The sequence below is a fragment of the Dendrobates tinctorius genome, unplaced genomic scaffold, assembly GCF_039654945.1.
Source record: "Dendrobates tinctorius isolate UK_male_01 unplaced genomic scaffold, ASM3965494v1 ptg000312l, whole genome shotgun sequence".
Taxonomy (NCBI): Eukaryota; Metazoa; Chordata; class Amphibia; order Anura; family Dendrobatidae; genus Dendrobates; species Dendrobates tinctorius.
The window spans coordinates 5,177,691-5,200,996 of NW_027361979.1; the positions used below are offsets into that span (position 1 = coordinate 5,177,691).

Consider the following 23,306-nt stretch of genomic DNA (forward strand, 5'->3'; position numbering starts at 1 on the left):
CAAACCCACAACCACTATTATTACAGGCAGTTGCTAAAGCTACAAGGCACGGCCTACACAGACTTAGGGCAGTTTTACACGTCCAGATAATTCCGGGACCGGAAAAACCGGTACCGGAGCTATCCGTGTCCGTGTGCATACGTATGCCATCCGTGTGACATCCATGTGCTATCCGTATGTCCGTGTGTACCATCCGTGTGCTGTCCGTGTGCTATCCGCGTGTCCGTGTCTTTGAAAAATTATTTTCAATGTTAACCCTTTGACTTTTAAAAACGCACACGGATTGCACACAGACAGCATCCGTGTGCGGTACGTGTTTACACGGACCCATTGACTTGTATGATCCGTGCTGTTGCACAAAAACAGACATGTCAGCGTGTTTTGCACACGGACACACGGTCCGTGAAAACACGCTGACATCTGCATAGACACATTAATTCGAATGTGTCTACGTGTGTCAGTGTCTCCGGTACGTGAGAAAACTGTCACTACACGTACCGGAAACACTGACGTGTGAAACTGCCTTAACATGGGAGAATTTTGTATGCCTGTAGCTGCATTGCAGCTAGTGAACCTAAAGGAGAATAATACTGGTACATAGAGATGAATCTGCACTTAGCAGTGTATTTCTATGCCTCTGTGTTCTAGAAGGCCTGTTTCACACTTCCGTTTTTGTGTCCGCCAAACGGATCCGTTTCCGTTTTTTTGACGGAAACTGATGCAAACGGATCCGTTTTTAAAAAACGGATCCGTTTTTTTGACGGATCCGCGGTAACCACTAATGGAAGTCTATGGGACAAAAAAAACGGATCCTGCAAAAAAATGGCGGATCCGTTTTTTTACGGAAACCAACGGATTTTGACGGATTTGAAAAAACGGAAGTGTGAAACAGGCCGAAGTAAAGAAAGAGTGAGTCAGAATTTTTTGCTTCTTTAAAATTACTAAAAAATAATGAAATACAATTACAAGTATGTCTTTTTCTCTTCTTAAGATCTGATCTCCAAAGAATCAAACCCACAATCTGTATAATTGGTGGCAGCAGCAAAAACAAGTATGGGAGGAATTGCTCTACTTGAAGCAATCGAGAAACAGCCTACACAGGAAAGTATTGGAGAATTTTGTAGACTTCAATCTGCATTGCAGGCAGTGAATCCACAGGCAGATTATACTGATATATAGAGGTACATCTGTGCATAGCAGTGTATTTCTATGTCCCTAATTTTTAGAGGGAAAATAAGACAGATTTATTTCTTACCTATAAATTTACTAAAAAAGAAATAAACAAATCAGCAAATAACATGGACATAGCACAACACAGTTATCAGATTTATGATGATTGGTAAATGGCGCAAACAATGGTGTGACTGATTTTATTTTTCTCTATTAAACCCATAAAAAAGTAATAAAAATGTTATGTTGAGACCGTATTCACATGTAGCATAAATGATGTATTTTATGTTTTATTTTCTGCAAGTGTCCACACGGTAGAATGTAATAACAATCTTCACTAATTATAGAAGTTCATAATGAAAAAAAAGTCCCCAAACCGCATGGTACAACAGGGGCTTTAGACGCACTGAAGACGGAGTTTTTATGAAATCACAATCACTTTGCTTGGACATTTATGTCGGGTTCAAATGTAGTGTTAGGGTATGTGCACACGCTGCGGATTCCGCTGCGTTTCCGCAGCGGTTTTGGCCGCTGCGGACCCGCAGCAGTTTTAGCTGCGGTGTACAGTACCATTCAAATGAATGGTAAAAAAAAAACACTGTGTAGACGTTGCGGAAAAATCAGCGCGGATTTGCTGCGGTTTTGAAACCGCAGAAAGAAGTGACATGTCAATTCTTTCTGCGGAATCCGCAGCGGGTTCCTATCTCCACCATTGTGGAGATGGTGAATCCGCAGGACCAAACCGCAGGCAAAACCGCAGATAATCCGCAGGTCTTTTGACCTGCGGTTTATCTGCGGTTTTTGCAAAATCCGTGCGGATTAATCCGCAGCGGATTCCGCAGCGTCTGCACACACCCTAAGGCTATGTGCACACTTTGCGGAATTGCAGCGGAAATTTACGTGGGAATTCCGCAACTCCCTGCCTCGGGAAATTTGCTAGAATTCCGTATGCGTAATTCCCGCTTTTGTCCTGCGATTTAACTAGCGTTTTGCAAACATAATTAGCTTGCAGAAAGCTAGCGTTTTCCAAGCGATCTGTAGCATCGCTTGGAAAACTGATTGACAGGTTGGTCACACTCATAGTGTTTGACAAGCGTGACCAACTTTTTACTATTGAGGCTGTCTATGCAGCATCAGTAGTAAAAAGATATAAAGTTAAAAATAAAAAAAAAAGGTGCTATTCTCACCTTCTCACGTTCCCGATCCTCGCATGCTCCCGGCAACTCCCGTACCCAATGATGCCTTGCGACAATGACCTTTGTTATCGCGAGACCGCGACTTCATCAAAGGTCACAAGGTATCACTGGGAACGGGAGTTGGCGGGAGCATCGCTGAGGCCTGGGGATGCCGCGTGGGGAGCCGGAAGGTGAGAATAGCCCCATTTTTTATTTTATGTCTTTTTTTTTTACAGGGATATGGTACCCAGAGCCTGGCGCATGGTGGCCATAGCCACATGAGGAAAGTAAGCGAAACAATGCTTTCCTATGTGTGCGGAATTCCCACGATTCCGCACAAAGAATGGGCATGCTGCGTATTTTTCTGCAATGCGATTTTGCTACGGAAAAATACGCAGCATTAGCACAGCATGTGCGGAATGCCATTGAATACAATGCTTATTTTATGCATTTTTGCAGCATTTTCACGGCGAAAAAACACGGTAAAAACGCATAAAATCCGCTGGAATTCCGGACCTGTGCACACAGCCTAAATGCTGTGTTTTTCAGCTCCTTTTTTTTTGCACAGAAATTTGCTGTGATTTACTGTCCAAGAAAAAGTGGATGTGATTTCTTGAACATTGCTCCCCTTGTGCGTCTAAAGACGCTGCTGCACTGTGCGGTTTTGGTGCTTTTTTGCCCCTAAAGGCTTCTATCTGTAAAATACTGCAGTTATTTTTAAAGTGCAAAATCAAAGCTTTTCTGTACTATAAAAAACATTAAGCAATGTTGTGTCACATCTACATCCAAAAAACATCAAATAAAGGGAGAAATGGCATATAAAATGCTGCAAAAATGCAATAATCAGAGAAGAATGTTATTGTGTAGGTTGGTGCGGACGCCTGCAGAAGACATAAAACGCAGTATTTCTGCAACGTGTGAAAACGTTCTTACAGACACCAAAAAGCCAGAAGTCATATAGTGAAGCTACATAAAAAATAAATCCATAGATCCCAACTAGAGATGAGCAGGATGCACAGATGATGTCATGCCGGCCATGGCTTATCAAAAGCCCGGCTGGGGACACCAGATGGTAAGAGATTCGCAGGCCTCTTGCCCACCATTGACCTGGACGCTGGACAAGATCCCCATGAATCGATGCGATCATCTTTAGTCCCAACCACCTTAGGTACAGTGGAACACTCCAAGATTTTGGTCTATGCCCTGCAGTCTTGTGCGTCTGCAGAATGTCCCTCACTTCCTGCACCCGTCTGCCAACTCTTGTCAGGGTAGAAAGAAATGCTAAATAAGTGTGGCAAAAATCTCATAGCACACCACATGATTTGTCCCTTTTTCTGTTCTTCAAAGATTGGGAGGTATGAGTAACTCATAGCTCCTATATACAGTATGATCCCCTACATAGCTCCCTATATACAGTATGAGGTCTCACATTGCCCTATATGCAGGATGAACCCCACATAGCTCCGATATACAGAATGAGTCTCTATGTAGCTCCTTATATATAGTATGAGGTTTCACATAGCCCCTATATACAGGATGAACCCCCACATAGCTCCCTAAATCTATATACAGTATGAGGTCTCACATAGCCCCTATATACAAGATAAGCCAACATATAGCTCCCTATATAGGGTATACATAGTTCCCTATATGCAAGATGTGCCCCTACATAGCCCCCTGTATATAGCATGAGGTCTCAAATAGCTCCCTATATGCATGATAAGCCCCAACATAGCCCTTTTATGCAGTATGAGCCCCACATAGCCTACTATATACAGTGCTAGCCCCCACATAACCCTATATGCAGGATGAGTCCCCACATAGCCTCCTTAATGCAGTGTTAGCCCCCATAGACAGCTCCATATATGTAGGATGAGCCCCCGCATAGCCTCATATATATAGTGTTAGCACCCACATAGCTTCCTATATGCAGGATGAGCCCCCACATAGCCCCTATATGCAGGATGAGTCCTCACATAGCCTCCTATATGCAGTGTTAGCCCCCACATAGCTCCATATATGCAGGATGAGCCCCCACATAAATGGCTACATACAGTATGTGCCCCCACATAGCTCACTATATGCAGGATGGTCTGGCATTCCGAAGGAGCTGAATATTTCATGGCCCTGGAGTCCTAGTGCATAGTTTGCACTGTAACACTGCCTGCTTGATGCTGGCCATATTGAGGCCTAAGGAACACAGTAAGTCTGTCTTTCCAGAAACATCCCTGGAACTCTAACCCATCTCAGCTGCAGCTAAGCACAGGGCACAATGACAATCACCTGCATGCTTATTCCTTCTGATGGCTGGGAATAGGGCTGATCTCAGGCTTCACAAGGGCCATCTTTCAGCCCCTAGACCAAAGCTGCTGACAGAGATTCCCTGCACCTTCTACCTGCTTCTGTACCGACCAAGTACATCTGAACAGTGAGTACTGCACATCCCAGCCATCCTGCCACTTGCCTGGGCATCTGCCTAGCTATAATCCAGAGAGGTGATAACATCCTGAGATCTCCTGTGAAAGACTACTCCTTCAAGAATGAGGTACTGAAGCTGCTGGTAGGGGAGCTGGGAGACAGGACATTACTGTACATGCTTCAAGACAAGGCAGACAGTTTCCTTGATTTACATATACAGAAATCTACTGCCAGTCTATCTAGGTTGTCACAAGGCTGAAGAAAAAGCTCAGCTTCATGAACTACCTAAATTGGCCATAAAGCTGGTAATAACTTGTCTCAAAGCAGAAAACTCCCGCGCTGCACTGCTTGGATTTGTCGTGCAACACCACCATGTAGTGGTTGATTTATAACTTGTATGTATCCTTAAACCTTGGATTACAGCTGACATCTCACTTGGTTGCAGTACCCACACGCAACCTATTCTGAAGAAGCATTTTTTTCTCTCTGCAAGATCAGAATATGACATTTTAGTTCGAACACTATTGTTTGTGATTTGAACAATCTACATTTCTAGCAGAAACCTACAGCTCAGTGACCGCTACAGGCAACATCACTTCCTCAACCTACTTAAATTCAGTCACGTCGCCTGAATTGTCAAATCAAGAGAAGAATAAATGAACAGGAGAATGGGAGAGAGATCCTTCATTTTTGGATTGTCAATGGCGCAAGTTAATTCATCTCTTATGATTCCTTAATACGAGAAATTGTTCTCACATTTCGTGCATTCTTTCTGACAACCTCTTCACAGTTATTGGACCCTGTATATCAATAGTAATGGAAACATATATGTCAAAGCAACAAAATTCACCTCACTTCGTATCGCAAATGTCAACCAGATCTACCGGTTTGGGAACATCTTCTGCCCTACCAAGAAACTAAAATGGCAAACATAATAAACGTAAACAACTACCAACAAAGTCTCAGACGAGATCATCATTAGAAAATCTAGGGGCTTTGCCTGAACTTTTAACTGGTGTGGATAATATGTCACCATCTCCAGATTCGCCTGCAACAGAAAACCTACAAGCAGCTGCTGTCAATCAGGAAGTCTCGAGACTCCTCATACTGCTCATTTATAAGACATTAAATTTTCTCCATGCATCTATCAGTTCGACTCTAGCTCAAATTCCACCAAATGCACTAAAAATTGATGAACAGGAGAACAGGGTCAATGAATGTGAAATTACCATCACCTCTTTAGCGCAGGCATCCACCAATAGTCAAAGAGAAGAGATTTCCCTCCATGACTAGTTGGACCTAGAAAATAGAGAAAGGTGGAATGATCTCTGATTCATAGGTGTCCCGGAAAATATTTTTGAAGATAATCTAACTATCTTTCTTACTACTGATCTAATATAAGATTTGCAATTTCCTATCACTCCAGACTCACTTATGGTTGAGAGAGCCCATCGCATAAGTCCTCTGAGGGAACAAAGAGGAGGTCATCCATGTCTGGTTATCGCTAGATTCCTAAAGTGGTCCACTAAAGAATAAATCTTGAGAGCCTACCATCGGATGAGGTCACAAACAGTTAAAAACAACCATGTCATCATCTTTCAGGACTTTTCTTCTTCAGTCACTCAAAAACGTAAAGGCTTCTCACCCGTTTGTCATACCTTCATGACAACTCTATTAGGTTCCAGATTTTATATCCAGCCAAACTAAAAGTCCAAGTCAATGACCCTAAACCCGGAGTCCATAGGTCCTGCAAAGCAACTGAGCTCAAGTCTGCCACCTCCAGGCAAAGTTGTTGTAGCTTCTCTGCCAGAGCAACCACAGGATCCATAATGGATCCAAAAAGGTACAACCCGTGATAATTTCATGTAGTGTCAAGGAAGTGTGGGCACCTGCACTATATCCCTTGAACTAGGTGCACCTTAGTCTATCCCTGCTCCCGGATTACCCCAAATGGTGGAGATGCCGGGGTCTCGTACCTTGCTATGCTACTATTTTAACCCTTATCTGTTCATTCCTCCACCCAGGGAGGTGTGAGGCCAAAGTGTATTAAGTGTATTGGAAAACACTATCCAGACAGAGAGGGGTTAACAGACAGGGATAAACGAAAACTACATTAATAGAAATACACTCACAAAACAACAGAGTGGGGAACAGGGGAGGAATAGGATGCACAAACCAAATGAGGAAAAGGATAACCACGTAAACCAACACCACGCAGCAATCTGAAAAACTCTCCAACCACCTACTATAAACACTGAACTTCAACTTAAAGCCAGGAAGTAGGACCACTATCACTGGCAACTCCCAAGTGACAGTGGTGAACATATATACAAGAGGGGAGTGGCCAACATAGAACAGCTGAGACAATTCAGGGTGCAGATCTCCAGTAGATCAACTGAACTAATTAGCCCTTACAATGAAAGAGCAAGGAAAACCCACACTGTTTAACAGGGTGGTGAAGCAGTTCTAATCAGTGCAGGAGTTCATGCAGACGCCATGATGTTCTTGGCCCTGTCTGTCGCGGTATCCTCATGACCCTAGGCTAAATGGTGGCATCAATTTCCTCAACATAAAACTATATAATTTGGCCTCTCTCCTTAGAGAGATTGGAGATTGTCTGCTTGTATGGTCAAATATCATAACTGAACGCTCATTGCGTTTCTGACGAAGGAGCCTCGCTCCGAAACGCGCGTTGGGGAGACTCGCTGTTAGCCTGCCTGATCGCACCATTGCCTACACAGGTAAACACTGAGGCTTCCTCATTTCCTCCCTGTTATTTTCTTAGGGAGTTTAAGTAAGTGCTCTCTCTGGTGGGAGGTTGCTCACTTCCCACATATAGCTATTATGCTCTCTTGTGTAATTCACTTATGATACCATGGGTGTTGTGAGTGTTATGTTAGCCATATTTTGAGACGGATGATAATGGTATTCACTGACCATTCTCCAACACTGATTACTAGAAATGCAATGAGCGTTCAGTTATGCTATTTGACCATACTTTTTTCTAAGATGTGCCACTTTAATTGTAATGGGCACTGGGAGATGGACAGCTTTATGGGTTAATTTCCCTAAAGTCCTTATCATGGTCTCTCTAACTAGATTGAGAATGCATAGATGTGTGTTACCTTAGTTTATATAATTGTGGCACAATCAACTTTACAGTCGCTGTCTGCTTGCAGCTATTTACATATTGATACTGTATGGTGCGATTTCAGCCGTCTTTTAGCACTGTTGTACTTTATTGTCCCCTGCACATGCTCCCCCATTCTTCTCTGTTCTGTCTGTATTCTTTAATAAAGAAAATTATTTTGTTGTTATATTTGGATCTAGAAGTCGTGAATTTTGTGGTCTCCACATCCCCGTTCTATGATACATTACGACTGATCCTTTATTGTCCAATATTTAGCAGCATATATTTACTTACATCTATTTACAGTATGCTGTTATATACCTTTGCTGTGATATTACACTTTTATACAATGTAAAGTAGTCAGTGTAAAGATGGTGTACTCTGTAAATAACTCAACACACAGCCATTAATGTCTAAACCGCTGGCAACAAAAGAGAGTACACCCCTAAGGGACAATGGCTAAATTGGGCTCAATTAGCCATTTACTCTCCCAGTGTCATGTGAGTAATTACTATTGAAAGGTCTCAGGTGTGACTGGGGAACTGCTGTGTTAAATTTATATTTAACAAGAAAGGTTACACTCAGAACAGACCTCGGCGTGGTTGATCAAAGCAGTTGAGTGCACATGCTCAGCATCATATCCAGAGGTTGTCTTTTCAAAATAGATGTATGAGTGTGGCCAGCATTGCTTAAAGAGGTTTAAAGGGGTGGGGTGTCAGCCTGTCAGTGCTCAGACCATAGGCTGCACACTGCTTCAAATTGCTCTGCATGGCTATTGTCCCAGAAGGAAGACTCTTCTAAAGATGATGCACAAGAAAGACTGCCGTCATTGTACTGAAGGCAAGCAGATTATGAACATGGATGACTGGAACCATGTCCTGTGGCCTGATGAAACCAAGATAAACTTATTGGTTCAAATGGTGTCAAGTGTGTGTGGTGGCAGCCAAGTAAAGAGTACATAAACAAGTCTGTCTTACCTACAGTCAAGTATGGTGGTGAGAGTTCATGGTTTGGGGCTGCATGATTGCTGCTGGCTGTGGGGAGCTACAGTACATTGAGTGAGCCCATGAATGCCAACATGTACTGTGACATAATGAAGCAGAGCGTGATCCACTCCCTTCAGAAATTGGGCCGCAGGACAATATTTTCACATGATAACAATCCCAAACACACTTCCAAGACGACCACTGCTTTACGGGTAAAGGGTAAAGGTGAGGATAAAGGTACCGGATTTGCCAAGCATGTCTCCAGACCTAAACACTATTGAGCATATGTGAGGCATCCTCAAACGAACAGTGACGGAGCACAAGGTCTCTAAAATCCACAAGCTCCGTGATGTTCTGATGGAGGAGTGAAAGAGGATTCCAGCGGCAACCTGTGAAGCTCTACTGACCTCCATGCCCAGGAGAATTAAGGCAGTGCTTGAAAATAAAGGTGGCCACACAAATATTGACACTTTCAACACAATTTTGCCATTTTCACTTAGGGATGTAGTCACTTTTAGCCAATGGTTTAGACATTAATGGCTGTGTGTTGAGTGTTTTTTTGCACTTTTTTATTCGGGGTGCAGTTGGGCCCATTTGGTCTTGTAAACTGTGGTGTCTGTTCACATGGGATGCATTTTGATAGCATTGGGCAGCCCGCCTGATCTAATAGAAGGGCGTAACTAATAGGCTGTTAACCTGGATGCTGTGCATTACCATAGTTTGAACAGTGCCACATACTGTACAAGTCTTCATTGTGCATTTATATACCAAGCAGCCGCCCCCTCCATGGATTGGTAGGATGTGAGCGGTTGTCTCATCGGTATTCTTGCACCTGTGTTGCTGCCATCTTAACTATATGGGTCCACTGCATCCTGATAGAGCATTTGTTTGGAGGCCTTGGCAGGTAAGCATCTCTGCCTTTTTTGCTGAATTTTTGGAGGATTTTCAAGTCCTCTTTTTGTGCTATTGCTGTTTATTTAGATACACCAAATTTACAGTTATACAAGCCGTACACTGACTACTTTATATTGTATCACAGTGTCATATGTTTAACGTTGTCACATGAAAAGATATTATAAAATATTTTCAAAACTGTTAAAAGTGTACTCACTTTTGTGATATACTATAACTCTCGCATCGGCATTTCACCTGCCATTTTCCCAACTGCCTGATAACTTCTGAATCGATCCTTTATTAATTTCAACTTGGAGAGCATGGAGGAAGACCAGATAATTGTTGTCATTACACCCTAACTATTTCACCCTCTTCCCACTAATTCAAAACCCTAACTTCCAAAGTAGACAATCTCTTCATACTTTTTACCTTTGGTATAAAATGGGACTTGGATCTATTATTCATTTATTAGATCATTCACATTTATGTATATACTATTTCACAGCTTAATTCTAAATACCCAAAAATCTTGATTGCATTCTTCCCCTATCTACAAGTTAAGACATATACATCAACTATTCTGTCCCACCTTACTGACACAGAGTGGAATGCACAATTAAAGATATTTTTTTCACAATCTCAGCTCTCAAAAAGCCAAATATCAAGGTATTATAAGCTCCTTAAAAACCAATAGACCAAGTCACCCAGTCAACATCAATAACCAAATGGTCAAGGGATATAAGAGAACCAGTGTTGGACTGGGGTGCCAAGGGCCCACCAGTAACATTGACTTTGGGGGGGGCCCATATTTCACCTGCATACAAATATCACACTACCCTCATTCACAAATTTACCTCTATCTCTATGTAATAATAAACGGGATAGTTTGGTGAATGAGTGATGATATACTGCATTTTTCTGTACAGAGTGAATCAAGTATATTATGCCAAATATTGACCATACAATGGGGTTTGGGCCCAGATCTGCACAGTGGATTGCCTTGTTACCAGTCCGAGCCTGACGAGAACTCACTGCACCAACCTTTCTTACAGAGATTGATTATAGCCATAAGTTTCTTCCTTTAAAGCGATATATAGAAATGCTTCAAAATCTCTGTTTTTAGTGTAATGCTCCCGAGACTGACCTATACCAGTGCATGTGGTCTTGTTCAGAAATGCATTCTTTTTGGACAAAGATCAATACTTTTGTATCTAATCACCTGACCAATTTTACCCCCTTTGTTCCTATATGGGCCATTTTGAGTATCTGGATGTTGAAACATATCAATGCAAGCCTGGTGTAAGGAAACTTTTACACATGGTAGCAGGATCCAAAACAATTTTTGACAGATGACTTAGTTCCCAACCTCCTCCATACAAATTGTTTTTGGAAAAACTTGCCTTTTTCATGAAGATGGATTGGGTGGAGGCGTCTCTTCAAAAGGAACAAAAAGTTCAAAATTTAACATTTGGGAGAGATTTATAGAACTTGTACCTCATCACATTCATAAATTTCTTGCATGATAGCTGTGGACCAACTCATAATATCAAAAAGGCTGTTCATGGGACATCCTCCAATAATGTTACCTTAGTTTTCCACTATAAGTTATGTCTGCGACACAGAGACACAAAGTCCCACACCATGTGGATGAGTTCCTCTATTACTATATTCTTTACTACTATTTCCTGTACAATCAGTATAATTCTCTTTAATGGGAGAAAGGGAAACATGGGCAACTATTGTTATTGCCACTCATTTGATGCAGCTGTTAAAGTTTACTTTATTGTGCATTAATGCTGTTACCCCACATGTGATCCGAAACTTCTATTTGGACAAACGGCAGAGAAGGTGAGGAGGACCATTTGAATTTTGGAACACAAATTTGCAAGAAAAAACATGAAAGAGTGGACCCCACAGTTAGTAACATCCTTTGTTCTGAATGCAATGATACACCACATGTACTCAAAAAGTTCTGTTTGGACACATAGCAGGGCTCGGAAGAGAAGAAACAACATTTGGTATTTGGAATGCAAATTTGGCTGGAATAGAATGCAGGAAGCATGTCTCATTTGCAGAGCCCCCACAAGTGACTCCATTTTGGAAACTAGACCCATCAAGGATTTCATCTAGGGGTGCGTTGAGCAAGTTGAACCCATAGGTTTTTCGCAGAAGTTTTTAAAATGTACTATAGAGGTAAAAAAAAAATTACCTTTTTCAGCTAAAATGTTGTTTTAGCCCCAAAATTGTAATTTTCAAAACAGATAATAGGCGAAAACAGACCCCATAAATTGTTATACAATTTCTCTCGAACATGATACCACCCCACATGTGGTCAAAAACTGCTGTTTGGGCGCATGGCAGGGCTCAGAAAGCACTCTTTGATTTTTGGAGGGTAAATTTGTCTGGAATAGATTGAGAATGCCATTTTGAATTTACGGACCCTCTGATATGCCAAAACAGCAGAAATCCCCCAAAAGTGACCGCATTTTGGGAACTAGACACCTCATGGAATTCATCTAGTTCTTTACTGAGCAATTCTAACCTACTCATTATTCACAAAACTTTATAACATTTACCATATTTTTCGGACTATAAGATGCACTTTTTTTCTCCAAAAAATGTGAAGGAAAATGGGGGGGGGGTGTCTTATAGTCCAGATGTACCAGCTCTGGCAGTGGTGGGGAGGTGGGGTAGCGGCATTGGCGGAGCAGCGGGTCACAGAGGCAGTAGCAGGCTGCTGCGGATAACTCCTGTGTCCGCTCCGCTGCTAATGAGAAATGAATATTCACTGCATTCCGTGGCCATGGGCATGAAAGGCAATGAATATTCATTTAACTTTAACAGCATATAGGTATGATTGGCCCCCATCCCGGTCCTGGTATGCATGGCCTCATCCTTATGTTTGGCCCCCTCCCTCATCCTGGTATGCATGGCCCCATCAGAAAATATTTAAAAAACCAAACTATTACACTTACCTTCTCAGCACTCCCTCGCAGCATCTTGTTCCAATGCTCTAGGCATGGAGAGAGGTGAATATTCATTTCTCTTAAGTAGCGGGACACGTGACCGCCTGGTAGCTGCAGGAAGGCTCCAGCTGACACTGTGCGCGCTACTGAAGAGCAATAAATACTCACTGCTCTCTGCGCACACAGTCCCAGCGTGCAGACCAGTGAGTATTACGGCAGCTGCCCTTCGGCTTGCAAGCAGTGCGTGACTTTCCTGCCATGCGCTGCTTACAAGCATAAAGCCGCTGCTGGCATCGGAATAAAATGCTGCGAAAGAGCGCCGAGAATGTAAGTGTAATTTTTTTTATGTTTTCTGATGGGGCCATGCATACCAGGATGAGGATGGGGGCCAATCGTAAGGATGGGGCCATGCATACCTGGACCGGGATGGGGGCCATGCATACCAGAATAGGGTTGGGGCCATGCATACTAGGACGATATGGGGGCAATGCATACGAGGACGAGATGGGTGCCCTGCATACCAGAATAGGGATGGGCCATTTATACTAGGACAAGATGGGGGCACTGCATACCAGGATATGGATGAAGGCCATGCATACTAGGATGAGATGGGGACCCTGCATACCATGACAGGGATCATAGAATCATAGAATCATAGAATCGTAGAGTTGGAAGGGACCTCCTGGGCCATCTGGTCCAACCCCCTGCTCAAAGCAGGATTCGCTAAGTCATCCCAGTCAGATGTCTGTCCAGCCTCTGTTTGAAGACTTCCATTGAAGGAGAACTCACCACTTCTCGTGGCAGCCTGTTCCACTCATTGATCACTCTAACTGTCAAAAAGTTTTTTCTAATATCTAATCTGTGTCTCTTCCCATGGGGCTATGCATACTAGGATGAGATGGGGGCCCTTCATACCAGGATAGGGATGTGGTCACGCATACTAGGATGATATGGGGACCCTGCATACCAGGATAGGGATGGGGCCATGCATACTAGGACAAGATGGGGACCCTGCATACCAGAATAGGAAAAGTATTCAGTTCCAGCTTCTTAAAATCAATCTTCTTTATTGAATCATGTTAAAATGCAGATGTGATAACATGCTCTCCCTGAAAAAATAGCCATCATGGCTCTGACAAAGATCGCTTAGATTGAAACGCGTTGTCTCTGTCCATGTTTTGGCTATTTTTTCAGGGAGAGCATGTTATCACATGTGCATTTTAATATGATTCAATAAAGAAGATTGATTTTAAGGACCTGGAACTGAATACTTTTTCTATGGTTTCTACGTTTGTCTGCAAGCCAGTTCCGAGTGCCTGCGGTGGTTACTGGTGAGCTGGCTTATAACCCTTTTTGTATTCAATACCAGAATAGCGATGAGGGTACCATGCATACCAGGGTAGGGATGAGGGGGCCATGTGTATCAGGATGAGGGGTCCATGCATACCAGGATGGGGATGAGGAGGCCATGTGTATCAGGATGGGGATGAGGGGACCATATATACCAGGATAGGGGATATTGAATACAGAATTGACCACATTTTTTGCTTCAATTTCTTTTCCCTAATTTCCTCCTCTAAAACCTAGGTGTGTCTTATGGTCTGGTGCATCCTATAGTGCGAAAAATACAACAGATGTGAAATTAAAAAAATTTCATTTTTTTCCTCTAAAATACTGTTTTAGCACCAATCTTATAATTTACACGAGAGGTAAAAGGAGAAAATGCAGCTCATAATTTGTTATGCAGTTTTTACTGAACGTGGCAGTACCCCATATCTGGTTGTACACTACTGTTTGAGCACAATTTATTGCTCAATTTCTCTTGAACGTGGTGATATGTAGTCAGAAACTACTATTAGGCCACATATCAGGGTTGAAAAGGAAGGAGCACTATTTGGCTTTTGAAGCCCTATAATAGTTTGTGGGCGACATTTGCGGAGGTGAAATAACAGCAGGAAGACCTCAAAATGACCCCATTGTAAAAATGGCATATCTGAATGAATTCATCTACGGCTGCAGTTACCATTTTGTAACATCTATGTAAGGCCTCTTTCACACTTCCGTTTTTTACAATCAGTCACAATCCGCCAGGTTTTGAAAAAAAACGGATCCTCAAAATTTTTTTGAGGATCCGTTTTTTTCCCATTGACTTGCATTAATGGCGGATTGTGACGGATTGCTGTCCGTTTCATCCGTTTTTTGTGAGGATCCGCCAAAAGTTGCTGTCCGTCACCATCCTCAAAAATTTCAAAACGGAGCTTGTAACGTTTTTTTCTCTGGCGGATCCTGCAAACACTGATTTAACCCGAATTTCTTTCTGGGTGCCGGACAAAAAAAAAAAAAAATTCTCTCTCTCTCTCTCTCTCTCTCTCTCTCTCTCTCTCTCTCTCTCTCTCGCACAGTGTGGCTCAGAAGGAGGGGATTTGAGAACACAGATGTCACTGGATTTTATTTGAGGGGGCGGCAGCTGTGTCGCTTTTCCAGAAGTTTTATTCTACCAGTAACTTGGGAACCCCCTATATTTCCAGTGAGAGAGGATGGACCTGAGTGGGGACTGGTTTTATGAGGGATAAGTTAATGTTTTTATTGGTAACATTTTGAGGTACATAATATTTTTTGATCACTTTCAGTACAAGGATGGGATCACATTCCTGTGTTCTACTCTGAGCACTTGCGTTGGGGTTTATGTATAAATCCCATAAAAATGCATTTCAGACAAAACCCCTGATGAAATCACTCAACCTAATGAGGCAGATGGAGACACTTTGTGCTCCTTTAAGCATCTGTTCTGGTTGTATCCATCTTTTTAGGCTTGCACAGAACGGTGGGCATCTACACTTGGGCGCTAAAAAGATGCCTAAAATAACGTAACACCACGGCACAAAGACCAGAGGGAGTCCAAAGTGATTCCATCTGCCTTAGTGAATGGTTTTGTCATTGGTTTTGTCTGAATCACGGTTTTTGGGACGTACGTGGAGACCACGACGCAAGCGCTCAGTGGAGAGCAAAGAATAAATGTGAGCCGAGGGTTATTTTGATTTTTGGGAGGCACAATGAAAAAATAGACAGCAGTTGGCTTAGACTAAAAGGGAGATGGAAAGGAAGGGGAAAAAAAAGGGCGTGAGTAGAATAAAATTGAACCTTTATTTCTTAATACTAAAAAATACTAAAAACCAAGAAATTCAATACATCCATTTTGGATGTATATAAGATCACAGCTATAAGGATAGTATCACAGCTGTGATCCATTAAATCCCGATTTTTGCTAGGTGTGAAAGTGATATATGTTTTTAAATAGGATTCCTGACCATGATCCCTATAATATAATAATTGGTCAGGCTGTTATATGTCCATATAAATTATATTTAGAGTTTCCAATAATAATAATCTCATATAGTATATAGTATATCTTGCTATCCCAAATCAGGTATAGGTGTGCAATACACCTACTATATAATCCCAGCCATTATAAATGTGTTAGGAACGGCGGAACGCACTAAATAAAAAATAAATAATAAAGTGCGCTCGCTGCTTGGGGTTCACTGTGCAGTACATGTTACACCGCTGCTAGGTAATGACAGACGAGCAATATGGCGGTATAATGCGCACGGGTTAGACTTCACCCGAAGTGCGCAAAGCGGGCTCTGTTCACACACAGAGGCGCCTCAACATAATCATACGAAAACGCTGAGCCTCTTAGTGTCACAGACCACACGTGGAAAAGCACACACGGTATCAGGTCACAGGAGCAGGACCCAAGGCAGAGGAGCTGCATCCCTCTAGACCTACCGTGTGTGCGGCGTCGCTACTGCGGACGCCAAGGAGGACTGCAACTGCAGCGCGGCGTAGGGCACGGCCGCTAGTCGACAAAGCTAGGAGGCAGGCGCAATGTCGGACGCTAGAGTAGAGGTGCGGTGTGCACAGTGGCCTAAGGCTTGCCACTGACTGGCACTGACTGCTGCACTAATTCCCTATCCACATGTGTAATATCAGAGGGAAGGGGTTTCAAATGAGTCAGTCACCAGTCATACATCCGTCACCATTCACACATTAGCTTGAAAAGTCTATACTAGCGCATGGTTGAACGGTCATGCGCGCTTTTTATAGCCGTGCGGGACCTTCCAGATCTCCGAGATGGACCAATGAGATCTGGAGCAGGACCTGGGCACATGACTCCCGATCTCCAATGGGAGATCGTCTCGTGAGCATGCCCAGTAGGAGCACAGAGGAACTTAGTCTCTGGAGCGGTCTGCTGCAAAGTAATCTTCTCTGCAGTAGATAGACAGCAGGAGACCGCAGGATGTGAGGCTCTGGATTCCTGCAGAGCAGACACAGAAAACTGACGCCTAACAAAATGTACATACCACAGCTGGTCAGACCAATTAAATCATGTCTGGTTAATGTACTGCAGACATAGCATGTATTAAACAGTTTTATAACAGTGCAGCTACACCGCTGTATAATCAAAATATACGCTGTGGATAGATCCAACATATGAGTAGATTCCAGTGTACATGTATATGCGGTTAGCATAGGAGACTGCTGTCTGTATATGCAGTGTAATAATACATTTGGATACAACAGCTGATCGCTGTAGGCGCTGTCTCACTAAATAAAAAGCCCTACCAGCGAGGGTAATGAAAAGCGTGCAATTACAGGCAGACTTTCAGTCTATCATAAACCTATTAAGCACACATTGTTGCCAGTGCCACTCAGTTAGGCCTCTTTCACACTTCAGTTTTTTGTGTCAGTTAAAATCCGTCAAAAGGACGGGGGGGGAGAGAGAGAGAGAGAGAGAGAGAGAGAGAGAGATTTTTTTTTGTCCGGCACCCAGACAGAATTTCAGGTTAAATCAGTGTCTGGAGGATCCGCCTGCCAAAAAAACGTTGCAAGCTCCGTTTGGAAGTCTTTGAGGATGTTGATGGACAGCAACATTTTGGTGGATCCATACAAAAACGGATGCAACGGACAGAAATCCATCAAGATCCGCCAATAATGAAAGTCAATGGGGAAAAAAACGGATCCGCAAAGAAAAATGGCGGATCCGTTTTTTTTCCAAATCGGTGGATCTTGACTGATTGTCAAAAACGGAAGTGTGAAAGAGGCCTTAGAATCACAGTTGTTATTCCACCATGCAATGTATCAGTCAGGGTGAGCAATCTTGTATGGATGCAACAGCTGATCGCTGCAGGCACGGTCTCATTAAATGCATAGCTATCATGGATTATGAACAGCATGCTCTTTCGGGCAGACTTACCGCCTGTCATGGACTTATTACGCCGCACTATTATAGCGATTCACATTGTCTATACTATCCCAATATTGGGGCTCTCTCTCAAATCACACCTAGCATTAGATTGGGATATGTGTCCCTGACATGCGTCTTGCTGGTATCCCGGCTTTTTCTAAGCGCAGGGTCGACCACATCCTCAGGATATTTATACTTCATAAGTGACAGACGGGTCGACCAATCCACACATAAAGAGTTCTTACTTGTATATTTAGTGATTTGGAACTGAAATTATATCAAATAGCATCATTGTCAATACAAATAATTTAAATTAGACATGACGACTATGAATTAGATTTCTCATAAATTTCTATATATGTCCATTAATGAAAAGTTAAATGATACAATGTAACAACATTACGGCAGGCCATCTTAAGTATAAATGATATATATATATGTCATGAATTGACACTTGTTATGTTATCAAGAGAAAAATCGCAAGATATTTTATGAATAAACATGGATCACGATGAAAATAACTTAAGGGATAGGCAATTTGTCAATTAAAATTAAATATTAGAGGTGGTGATCTGAATTCGATACTCTTGAAAAAGAGAGTGCATAATCAGTCTTAACACTGTTAATCCATACGATTTAAATAAAAACGTCAAAAATGGTTGCTTCCTATGAGATGCCATTTAAGGTCTATTGGTCGAATATGACTTGTACTTTTGGAGATGAGTGTAAGGCTAAGTGCACACGTAGCAGAAAATTTCTGCTGAAAAACCTGACTCCCTTCCCAGAAACCGCGCGTTTTTTTCTGCGCGTTTTCTGCGCAGAAAGCGAGCGTTTTTATGCGTTTTTTCCCGCGCATTTTCAAAACGCATAGAACTAGCCAGAAACGCGGAAAAATCTGCAAAATTAATGAGCATGCTGCGTTTTTTACCGTGATGCGTCAATATGCACAAAAAGTGCAAAATGCATAGAAATGAATGAGAAGCTTATTTTTAGCGGTTTTATTGAAAAAAACGCTAAAAATACCTCTAAAAAAAGCTGTGTGTGAACACAGCCTAAATATACATATATTTTATTATTGAGGCAATCCAGACATATGCCATCTACCATCAAAAACAGAATTATCCCGTAGTATTTAGGGAAGGAACATCTTCACTATGTGTAACTGTGATTAAGATCCTCATAATTTAAAATAATCAACTCCTATGAATATAAAAAAGTGAGACAGTGCAGGCCAGCCCGCCTAATCAAATAGAATGGGTGTGACTAATAGGCTGTGAACAAGACACTATGCATTACCTGCATGTGAACAGAGACCTATACAGGCCTCTATTGTGCAAACATACTGTATACTACGCAGTCAACCCCTCCATTAGCTGGTAGGTGGTGAGTGGCTGTCTATTTAGTATTTTGCGCTTGTATTTCCAACATCTTTGCTATATGGGCTGGCTGCATGCTGTAATGCATTTGTTCAGAGACCTGGGCAGGTAAGCGGTGCTGCCCCCTTTTTCTGCAGTATTTTTTTCCTATGAGTATAATCTCCTTTTCCCTCCCCTCTTTTGGAATTATATAACAAGGGTAATATGTGTGGATATATGTACAGTGGGTACGGAAAGTATTCAGACCCCTTTAAATTTTTCACTCTTTGTTTCATTGCAGCCATTTGGTAAATTGAAAAAAGTTCATTTTTTCTCATTAATGTACATTCTGCACCCCATCTTGACTGAAAAAAACAGAAATGTAGAATTTTTTGCAAATTTATTAAAAAAAGAAAAACTGAAATATCACATGGTCATAAGTATTCAGACCCTTCGCTCAGTATTGAGTAGAAGCACCGTTTTGAGCTGGTACAGCCATGAGTCTTCTTGGGAATGATGCAACAAGTTTTTCACACCTGGATTTGGGGATCCTCTGCCATTCTTCCCTGCAGATCCTGTCCAGTTCCATCAGGTTGGATGGTGAATGTTGATGGACAGCCATTTTCAGGTCTCTCCAGAGATGCTCAATTGGGTTTAGGTCAGGACTCTGGCTGGGCTAGTCAAGAATGGTCACAGAGTTGTTCTGAAGCCACTCCTTTGTTATTTTAGCTGTGTGCTTAGGGTTATATTCTTGTTGGAAAGTGAACCTTCGGCCAAGTCTGAGGTCCAGAGCACTCTGGGGGAGGTTTTCATCCAGGATATCTGTGTACTTGGCCGCATTCATGTTTCCTTGAATTGCAACCAGTCGTCCTGTCCCTGCTGCTGAAAAACATTCCTATAGCATGATAGCATGATAAAGCCACCACATTTCACTGTTGGGATTGTTTTGGCCAGGTTTTTTAACCCCTTCCCAATCCATGACGCCTACGTAGGCGTCATGAAAAGTCGTGTCTAAACGACCCATGATGCCTACGTAGGCATCATGGTATAAATCACCCTCCTGCGGTTCGGGTTACCGGGGTCACTGAAAGGTCACCTGACCCACACACACACAGGAGGCTTTGTGCTTTACCACAGGGGGTGTGGCTTAGCCCCCACGTGGCTACGATCGCTCTGATTGGCTGTTAAAAGTGAAACAGCCAATCAGAGAGATAGTAATATTTCATCAATGAAATTTGATGAAATATTACAATCCAGCCATGGCAGATGCTGCAGTAGCATCGGACATGGCTGTAGACACTAACCTGACCCCCCCACCCAGCTGGCAGAGGCGATCGGCCCCCCGCCACGGACTGACGGCAGCGATTGGACACTGCCATCAGGATTTGCTCCCACTCCGCTTCCCTCCGCTCCCCCCGCAGTCCGATCCCCACTCACCCTCCCCGGTACCTCCTATGTCCCTCTGGCTGTCCCGGTGCCCCGTCGTCCCGGATCATGGGCGCTGCCATCTTGGAAAATGGCGGGCGCATGCTCAGTACGATTGTAATATTTCACCAATGAAATTTGGCGAAATATTACAATACAGCCATGGCCGATGCTGCAGTAGCATCGGACATGGCTGGAGACACTAACCTGACCCCCTCACAACGGCTGGCAGGGGCGATTGGCCCCCGCCACGGACTGACCGCAGCGATCGGACACTGCCATCAGGATCTGCTCCCACTCCCCTTCCCCTTCCCGCAGTCCAATCCCCCCTCACCCTCCCTAGCACCTCCTATGTCCCTCTGGCTGTCCCGGCGCCCCGCCGTCCCGGATCATGGGCGCCGCCATCTTGGAAAATGGCGGGCGCATACGCAGTACGATTGTAATATTTCACCATTGAAATTTGGTGAAATATTACAATCCAGCCATGGCCGATGCTGCAGTAGCATCGGACATGGCTGGAGACACTACCCTGACCCCCCCGCCACGGACTGACGGCAGCGATCCGTTGCCGTCACGATCTTACCCCCTCCCCTTCTCTCCGCTCCCCCCGCAGTCCGATCCCTCCCTCACCCTCCCTGGTACCTGCTATGTCCCGCTCTGGCTCCCGGTGTCCCGCTGTCCCTCCTGCATGGGCGCTGCCATCTTGGAAAATAGCGGACGCATGTGCAGTGCGCCCGCTAGAATATGCCAGCTGGCAGATTCATTCATTTATTTTGATCACTGTGATAAACTCTCACAGTGATTAAAATAAAAAAAGTAAATCACCGCCCCCCTTATCACCCCCCATAGGCAGGCAAACATAATAAAATAAAGAAAATATTTTTATTTTTCCATTAGGGTTAGGGCTGGGGTTAGGGCTAGGGTTAGGGCTACATTTTGAATTAGGGTTAGGGTTGGAATTAGGGTTAGAATTAGGGTTAGTGTTAGAATTAGGGTTAGAATTAGGGTTAGGGTTGGAATTAGGGTTGGAATTAGGGTTTGGGTTGTAATTAGGGTTAGGGTTGGAATTAGGGTTAGGGGTGGGTTGGGATTAGGGTTAGGCTTGTGGTTAGGGTTAGAGTTGGGATTAGGGTTAGGGGTGTGTTATGGTTAGGGTTATGATTAGGTTTGGGATTAGGGTTAGGGGTGTGTTGGGTTTAGGATTGGAGTCAGAATTGAGGGGTTTCAACTGTTTAGGCCCATCAGGGGGGTCTCCAAATGCGACATGGCGCCACCATTTACTCCAGCCAATTTTGCGTTCAGAAAGTCAAACAGTGCTCCCTCCATTCCGAGGCCCGACGTAAGCCCAAACAGTGGTTTACCCCCATATATGGGGTATCATCGTACTCAGGAAAAATTGCACAACAACTTTAGGGGTCTAATTTCTCCTGTTACCCTTGGGAAAATAAAAAAATTGGGGGCAAAAAAAATTATTTTTGTGGAAAAAAAATGATTTCTTATTTTCACGCCTGGGCGTTATAAAATTCTGTGAAGCACTTGGGGGTTCAAAGTGCTCACCACACATCTAGATAAGCTCCTTGGGCGGTCTAGTTTCCAAAATGGGGTCACTTGTGGGGGGTTTCCACTGTTTAGGCACATCAGAGGCTCTGCAAACGTAACATGACACCTGCAGACCATCGTACTCAGGACAAACTGGACAACAACTTTTGGGGTCGAATTTCTCCTGTTACCCTTGTGAAAATAAAAAATTGTGGGCTAAAAAATCATTTTTTGAGGGAAAAAAATATTTTTTATTTTCACGGCTCTGCGTTATAAACTTCTGTGAAGAACTTGGGGGTTCAAAGTGCTCACCACACATCTAGATTAGTTCCTTGCGTGGTCTAGTTTCCAAAATGGGGTCACTTGTGGGGGGCTTCCTCTGTTTAGACGCATCAGACCATTCCATCAAGTCGGCATTTCAAAACGTCACTACTTCCCTTCCAAGCCCCGACGTGTGCCCAAACAGTGGTCCCCCCTCACATATGGGGTACCAGCGCATTCAGGACAAACTGGACAACAACTTTTGTGGTCCAATTTATCTTGTTACCCTTGTGAAAATAAAAAATTGTGGGCTAAAAATCATTTTTTGAGGGAAAAAAAATGATTTTTTATTTTCATGGCTCTGCGTTATAAACTTCTGTGAAGCACTTGGGGGTTCAAAGTGCTCACCACACATCTAGATTAGTTCCTTGGGGGGTCTAGTTTCCAGAATGGGGTCACTTGTGGGGGTTTCTACTGTTTAGGCACATCAGGGGCTCTGCAAATGTAACATGACGCCCGCAGACCATTCCATCAAGTTGGCATTTCAAAACATCACTACTTCCCTTCCGAGCCCCAACGTGTGCCCAAGCAGTGGTTCAGCCCTACATATGGGGTACCAGCGCACTCAGGACAAACTGGACAACAACTTTTGGGGTCCAATTTCTCCTGTTACCATTGTGAAAATAAATAGCGGGCTAAAAAATCATTTTTTGAGGAAAAAAAATTATTTTCACGGCTC

At 43.2% G+C, this 23,306-nt stretch overlaps 1 protein-coding gene across 2 annotated transcripts in view; it reads right to left on the reverse strand.

Moving 5' to 3' along the window:
* The window catches only part of KIF21B (kinesin family member 21B), a 461,259-nt gene that overhangs the window by 153,405 nt on the left and 284,548 nt on the right, over positions 1 to 23,306 (reverse strand). The gene's annotated exons all lie outside the window — the stretch shown is intronic.